The sequence below is a fragment of the Chenopodium quinoa genome, unplaced genomic scaffold (genome assembly GCF_001683475.1).
Source record: "Chenopodium quinoa cultivar QQ74 unplaced genomic scaffold, ASM168347v1, whole genome shotgun sequence".
Taxonomy (NCBI): Eukaryota; Viridiplantae; Streptophyta; class Magnoliopsida; order Caryophyllales; family Amaranthaceae; genus Chenopodium; species Chenopodium quinoa.
The window spans coordinates 45,189-53,372 of NW_018743283.1; the positions used below are offsets into that span (position 1 = coordinate 45,189).

General features: G+C 37.3%; 1 long non-coding RNA gene across 1 annotated transcript; it reads left to right on the forward strand.

Annotated features, from left to right (window-relative positions):
- Positions 1–7,124: 7,124 nt before the first annotated feature.
- On the forward strand, positions 7,125–7,939 carry LOC110735358. Its single transcript, XR_002514072.1, has 2 exons — positions 7,125–7,277; positions 7,733–7,939. It is a non-coding gene; the product is annotated as an uncharacterized LOC110735358 (long non-coding RNA).
- Positions 7,940–8,184: the final 245 nt, after the last annotated feature.

Sequence of the window (8,184 nt, forward strand, 5' to 3'; positions counted from 1 at the left end):
CCTGAGGATGCGCGCTTCGTGGAGCGGTCGATTCCTGGTCACCAGACTCGGGTAAGCTTTATTTATTTGCAATTTTGTTCATGTATGTTATGCATTGTTACTGACTTTATTTCTTTGACAATTCTCGCGCGAGGTGGTCACGGCAATGGCACGGTGTATAGATGCCTCACGGATGAGGAATGTGGCTACGTGTCGTCGCGATGACGCCGTTCAGGAGGTAACCTTCCTTCTTATTTTTGAATTATTGCTTCTATTTTGATTGTTTCTGACTTAGTTTTTTCTTGCAGGTTCATCCTATTCCTTCTCGTACCCGGACGAGACCTGAGGTCCGGAGAGACCCGGCGAGGTCTAGCTCGAGACGTCGCCGTACTGGTCCTAGCGTTCGAGGTGGTCGTTCTGAGGCTGGTAGGACTGATGCGGTGGAGGGCTCGGACTCTTCATCTGAGGGTGCACGTGTTGGGCCGGTAGGCCAAGGAGAGGCTACCCTGACTCTTAGAGATGGTGGAAGTACGAGGTCGGCTCGTCATCGCAGCAGCCTCCGCAGCCTCAGCCTCAGGGGTGATCTTAGGTGGACAGGTTCTGAGGTGAGTTTTCCACCTCCCGAGGAGACTGGAGATGGAGCTGGAGTTGGAGGAGAGGTTACTCCTCGTACTGCGCAGTTTTATGATATGATGGGTGGAGGGAATATTTCAAGCATTATACCAAACTTGAACCCCACTATGATCATACACTAAAGTACGGTGGCATCTTAAGGGAAAGAAGATAGAGCAAAGGAGTCGCCAACAAGTTTTAGGAACTTGTAAACCGTTCACGAGGTGAAGGTTACACCCCTTAAAGATCCAAGAGATCGTTAACTTCAATAGGTCTGGAACCATGACTGGTAATACGGGGATGAAGGTACAAATCCAACCTAAAAGAGATTGAACCTGCCCTAAGATTGGGCCTCTACTTTATTCTGATTGTATTCATGTGCGCTTTCTGACTAACATACAATCATTAGGTTTACCCTAAACTTGTTTATCTATTTTGGTTGAATATTAATGCACAAACAAATCTATTATTGGCGATCACTTGAATTATAATCAAATTAACCATAAACAAGATTATTAATTATCTTATTAAGCGTGATTACAAGTACCAATTCCTTTTAAACATGCATAAAAGGTGTGACCAAGCAATAACAATAAATATCAATATCAAGCAACATAATAATAATCAAAATAATCAAAATCATAATAATAATAATCATGTTAAAGCATAATAATAATAGTAAGATCCTAGGCATGATACTAACAAGATTAATAGCAAACCCTAGCACGTCACTAAGCAATAAAGATCAAATATGTAGCCCTAACATGATACAATTAGGAAAGATAATAAAAGGCATCATAGAAATCATAATTGACATTATATTCTTTACCCTAAACATGATACTAACAAAAATATTAGGAAGAGAATAGGAAGCATCGCAGAAATCATAATTGTCATATTTGATATTAGAAATTATAGTTATTACCCTAAACATGATACTAGGAAGATCAATACGCCCTAACATGACACTAGGAATCATAATAACAACCTATCATGATTTATATATCATAATATCATTGCAAACAATTAAAGTACTTACTTGGATGCCTAGTACCTCTTTCTAATAACAAATTACACACATTAGTAACTTCAAGGAAAATAATAATCAAACAATCAAATTAAATAATTGAAATAGAGATTAGGGACCAAACCCTCAGAAATATCAAACCTTTCACGTCTAGGGCAAAGACAACTTCGAACTTGGCTAGGTGTGTCTAGTGCTAATGTATGAGGAATTGTGTTTGTAAAAGGGTTGGTTTAGAAAGAGGGAGAAGATCAAGAAATTCTTGACGAGCGTTGGTGAGAGAGAATTAGAAAACTAGAGAGTTGATGATTATTGATAGTTTTTGATGATTGAAAAGGGGGAGATATGACCTCTATTTATAGAGAAAAAAGAGGGTCGAAGAATAAGAAAAGAATACAAATTCGAATCGAAATAAAACTCGATGGACAGCAGATTTTGCGGATTTTATTTTTATCATATCTTTTGATCCATAAGTTCAAATAAGGCTTGTAATATGTATTTGGAAATATATTTAAGTCTACTTTCCACAACAATTAGAATTAAATTAAAATATTTTGTAGATAAAAAGATATGACCGAAATAGTAGGATGGTGTCAGTTTTGGATAAAGTTTCATATCTCATTCATATATTTTTCGTTATAACTCAGATTTAATATTATAATATTTCATTGGAAAGATAATTTCAAGATCTATCCAACCATATAAAATTTGGATAAATATTAGGAGGCACGAAAATAAAATCTGAATATATTCCACTTCGTACAAAACAAGGATTCTTAAAAGGAGTAGTTTTATTCAATTTCAAACTCTTTGAAACATAATTATCAATTCTAACTCCATTAGGATTTAAAAGAACCTTCTAGAGTATTCTAGAAGACTATAATCAATCCTAATAGCTTTAGGAAGATAATTAATAATAGGCCCTCCTATAGATCATTGGGCCGCATATAAAAACCAAACCGGGCCCATTTTAGTATTTTGGCCATAACTTCCTCATTATTCATCGGAATTGGGCTTATAATATATAGTTGGAAAGGTATTTTCAATCTCTATCCAAATACATTATTATTGGACCCTTATCATGGACCAAACTAAACTGGAATGCACGTTTTTCATAAATAAGGTAAGAAAAGAAATATTTTCAAAAACAGAAAGAAGAGATATTTTAATAAAAACATCCTCATCACTACGCTTTTCACACTTTCGCTTTGTTCGATAATAAAATGACTTGAAAGGTATTCATCACTGGGTTTGGTTTAAAGGAGACACATTTGGGTGTCTACAGAAGCCCCCACTTTGACTGAGTTTGGAGAAACGCAAGTTTCGAAAACAAAAGTCAAAGTATTGATAGGGACGGAGAATGATTCAGAACGTTCTACGATCCTAAATCATTCTTGCAACGCCGATACCTGCAAAACTAGCGTTAGTTAAACAGATAAAAGAGTTAAGAAACGCGTATCTTGCACCGTCGAGCACACGTCTCTAGAGGTAACCGATTTGTTGTGACGATCTTCCGCAAACTAGAGAATATCGCCGGAAGACTGCTACGCCTGTAACTGCCTCCAATTCCGCCGTGATAGTCTTGAAAAATACCACTGCTTGTTGATCCTTAATGTTGTTATGCTTGTGCGTCGACACTTTGCTGCTTGTGAACCAGTATGTTAGTGCTTTTGCTGTGATGACAATCTTATTTTCTTTGGGAATAGTTTCCAACACAATTCTTGTATGATGTATGACAATCCGATTTAGGGAAAGTTGTCAAGGCTTCGTAACAATCCATCCTTGGAAATGTTTCCACGATGAAGCAACAATCCGTATCTCGGAAAATTTTCCAAAATCCAATTTTTTGAGAAAAGTTGCCATGCTTCGTAACAATCTGCCATAAGAATTTTTCTACGATCGACAATCCACATCTTGGAATATAACTCTTGAAAGCAATCCACCTTGGAAATTTGCCAACGCTATGCGACAATCCTTTTAGGAAAATATTGCCACAATCGACAATCCGTGTCTTGGAACATTTGCCAAAAAAGAGTCAATCGACAATCCACTTCGGGAAAATTTACCACTTGCTGAAATGAATGACAATCCATGTTGAGGAACCTTTGCCGGAATTTATGATGAATGGAGTCCTACAACAATCCTTTGGGAAATTTTTCCATAGGGAACTGGGTGTATGACAATCCAATCTTGGAAAACCTACAAGCGATGACAACCCAAACTTGGAAAAAATTGCCAAACAGAGAAGGAGCACGACAAACCACGCTTGGAAACTTTGCCATAGATGACAATTCAATCTTGGAAAAAATGTCATTGAGGAAGATGCACGACAATCCATATTTGGAAATTTTGTCAGTTGGGGATGACAATCCAATTTTGAAAAAATTGTCGTTCAAGAAGAATGCGCGACAATCCATATTTGGAAATATTGTCATTGAAGAAGAATGCACGACAATCCATATTTGGAAATATTGTCGTTTAAGTGCTTGCTTTTAAACCGATACGTTGGTGCTTGTAATGAGCCAGTGTTTTAGGCGCTTAAGCTAAGTGAGACAATTTTTTGTCAGGTCAATCACTTACTACGATTGTAATCGGGCCGACTACTAATCATATCAATTTGCTTATAGGGGCTAACTGGCGTACCAAGGAACCCGAAATTGCTTTATGAGGTCAAAATAACCATTCTGAGAGGCTTCGAGCTCTGTCGCTGCTGAAATGCTTCTAGCGCCGCGATTTGGCTCTGTCGCCAGACGCTGGGATCTAGCGCCAGGAACTTAAATCTATTGCCAGACGCTAGATGTTGTCGTCTGGCGCTAGAGTAGGGTCTTCCCTATTCTGCTCTTGTTGTCGCTGGGATGCACCTGTATTTATCTTTGACTATAGGACTTTGCCAATCTCTATAATTATCTTAGAGTTGACCCAATGTTTAGTGTTTCTTGACTCATTGACTTGTCGTGACTCAATGAACTTGACTCGCTGTGATTAACTCGAGGTTGACTCGACTCAAAGTGTTTTACACATGTATTAGACTCAAATCAAGGTGATATCATGACATGACTCAACGTGTACATGACTCGTGTGTGCATTGTATTGTGATCGTGGGACTCAAAAATGCAAAAAAAAGCAAAAAGTTTCCGTCAGTTTTGTGGAGGGTACCGACTTTCTCCCGAAAAAGAAAGACACGGAAAAGAATCGAAGTGAAGTTTTTTTAAGATACACGTTGAATGAGCTTAGTCAAATGTCATTTGATACTATCTATCAAGGTGCAAGGATTAATTCATCCTAGGCTATCTCAATTGTTAACTCAATGATGAAAGTATTTAGGTAACTTAGGCGCGGAGGCTAAGCACTTCATACTTTGTGATGTAATGATGAGTGACGAAGTATGCTTCAATGTTGTGTTAAGATTTCATGAAAAAGGGTTCATAAGGGAAGTATATATTTGGTCATGTATCTATGATGTGTGTGATAATGATTTTAAAGTTAGGCCGCAAGGGCTAAGTGTGTGGAAAGATATTATTTTTTTAAAAGAGTCAAATGGTGGTGACTCTTAGGCTAGGTAAGCTAATGATGTAAGGATCAAGCCCCCAAGTCTAGCTCTAAGTGAATAGGGATGAGCATTGGAGATCCCTTGATATGACCATGGTGTGAGAGTGTGTGAATGTGAATATGAATGCATGTTTATTACGGTCGCACCTCGATGTGAGGTTGCCTACGTATCCGTTAGGAATCAGGCCGAACGTAGCTCTAGCCGAACCTCGCACAAGTGTGTGTATGCCTCAAAAAGGTCTTTTTAAGGGTTGTAACGTGGTTAGGCTAAAGGTTGAAGAAGAAGGGGACAAAAGGCTCAAGACCCTAGATAAGCCCCCAAGGTGTGCAAACTTGCTTTTGAAACTTTCTATTCTTAAGTTTTCTCACTTTTGAGCTCTTTCTCTTTTTTTTCTTTTTTTTTTTTTCTTTTTTGCTTTTGCATTTTTTTTTATAAGTGCCAATCCCGATCATGCGATCTATCACGCACTTGGCATTCATGTTTCTCAGGTACGATACCGAGCACTCGATAAGAGACGTAATCTGAGACGTGTTCATATCGAAGACATTTTCATATCAAAGACATTGGAACACTTGCCCTTTTGTACACTTTTTTTTTTTTTGCTATTTTTATTTATTTTGATCTTTTGAATTCACTCAAGCTTTTTTTTAAAAATTGCATAAGTTGCACACTGCCCCGGCCCATCCCAAGGTTAGGTAGATGTAGGTTGAAGAAAGAAAGGTCTATCGTTAGACGAGGCTCAAAGTGGTTTATCAAGAAAGGATTGCATATTTTGAAGGGGTGAAGATGATATGATATGGCTACAAGGGGTGCCTCAAATCATTGGTATACCTTGTGCTTAATTCGACATGGAATTTTTTTTTTTTTTTTTTTTTTGTACAATGCAATGATCATATGTAAGGAAATAAATTCTCATTTTATTAAAAAAGGATAAGAAAGAAACTACAAATTTAATCTAAGGGAAAAGAAAGGTGCCTATGCTAGACTTATTAGGGAAAGGGTAAATAAAAAATAAAAAAAAAAGGGAAAAAGAGGTCATGAAATCTTGTCGTTGAAGTTCGCCTCTTATCTTGTGTTGTTTGCTTCATCATCACCCAGTCTTCTCGCTAGCTAGAGGCAATGAGATCTTGTTTTCTTCTATGAGATCTTGAATGGGATTTTGAAACCTGTAGCATTTATCAGTGGTATGACCGTTTCCTCGATGGTACTTGCAATAGGAGTTGGGATTCCATCTCAAAGATCGATTTTCTGGGTTGGATCCTCGGTAGGGCCAATAGGTTTGATTAATCCTCGATCGTAAAGACGGTCAAAAGCATCATCGTAGGTCATTCCAATGGGTGTGAGTTCTCTCCTGGGTTTCTTTTTATATCCTTGATTGTCCATGGCTAAGACACCATTATGGTCAAAGGTACTAACATTATTACTAGAGTGGGCGTTTTCGGAAGAAGAAGGATTGTCGTTCTTCTTTCCTTTCCAGCCACTGTGGTTACTATTGTTAGTAGCTTTTTGTTTTGCAAGGTCATCTTCGATTTCAATTCCGATGTCATAAACGGCTTTGAAAGTATTCAAATTATGTTGATATTTTAAATGCTTCCACTAGTAGAAAAATACAAAAAGGCAACCCCCAATTGGCACCGGTTCAGGCCAAACCGGTGCCAAAAATCGGCCTACAATTGGGCGGGGATTTAGACCAAGAACAATGGCACCGGTTCAGCTCAAACCGGTGCCAAAAATAAAAAGGCCACCGGTTTGAACCGGTGCCACTGAACCGTTGCTCCAAAAAAAAAATCGGCCTTTCCTTTATATATACCCTAATATAACGTAACCTACCTCCTTCTTTCTCCTCATTCTCTCTCCTCGGCGCTTCTCCTTCTCTCTCCTCTGATCTCGATCCGCTTCTCCTTCTCTCTCCTCTAATCTAGATGGGCGTCGGCGTTACTCTCCTCTCCTCCTTCTCTCTCCGACCTCTCTTCTTTGTCCTCTCTCCCTTCTCTGTCCTCTCTGTCCTCTTCTGTCTCGATCTCCGACCTCTCTTCTGTCTTCTGCCCACCACCACCGACGCCACTAACTACCGCCGCCACCAAGTCCACTTATTTTCTGGTCAAATTTGAGGTTAGTGCATGTTTCTGGGTTTAATTGGTAAGGGTTTCTGGGTTTAATTATTTATGTTATATGCCTTAATTTTTTTGGGTTTGATTGTTGTAATATTGTTCAAAATTGATTGGTGTAATTATAATTCATTGCCTTAATTTTTTTGGGTTTGATTGTTGTAAATTTGCACTTAACTGATTTTTCGAAATTTCTGGGATTAATTGATTTTCAAAAGTTTTGGGGTTAATTGTTTTTCTGAGTTAATTGATTTTCGAAAGTTTCTGGATTAATTGATTTTCAAAAGTTTTGGGGTTAATTTATTTTCGAAAGTTTTGGGGTTAATTCATTGTTTGTGCGGTTTTCTGGGTTTTCTATATTGATTTTCTCTTTCTCTTTCATGCATGAGTTTTCTGGGTTATTGTTTCTTGTTTTTTTTTTTTTGAGTTTTAATAATTTCTGGGTTTTAATTGATGCAGGTGTTAATTCATGCAACAATTCAAGGATTCAAGACTTTTTTTTTTGGAATATTGTTTTGATGTTGTAATTTTTTTTTTATTGTTTTACAATTTCAATTTCTGAGTTGAATTTCATTATAATTCATTGTAACTTTTTAAATTTATTTTTTTTTTTGTATTGTACAATAACAATTTACTTGAATATAATGTGATTTACAATTGTTTTGATGTTGAATATAACAATTTCGATCAAGACTCCGTATTTTACCATTTATTTTTCTTTGGTTCGTATTTCTGATGTTTGTTTGTATATTATTTTTATTATTATTGCAAGAAAAAAGTAAAAAAAAATAAAAAATAAAAAAACCAAAAAGGCACCGGTTAACCGGTGCCTAAAAGAGCTTCCACTAAAAAATAATATTTCGCGAAACTATTTAAGGCACCGGTTAACCGGTGCCAAAACCGGTTTATGG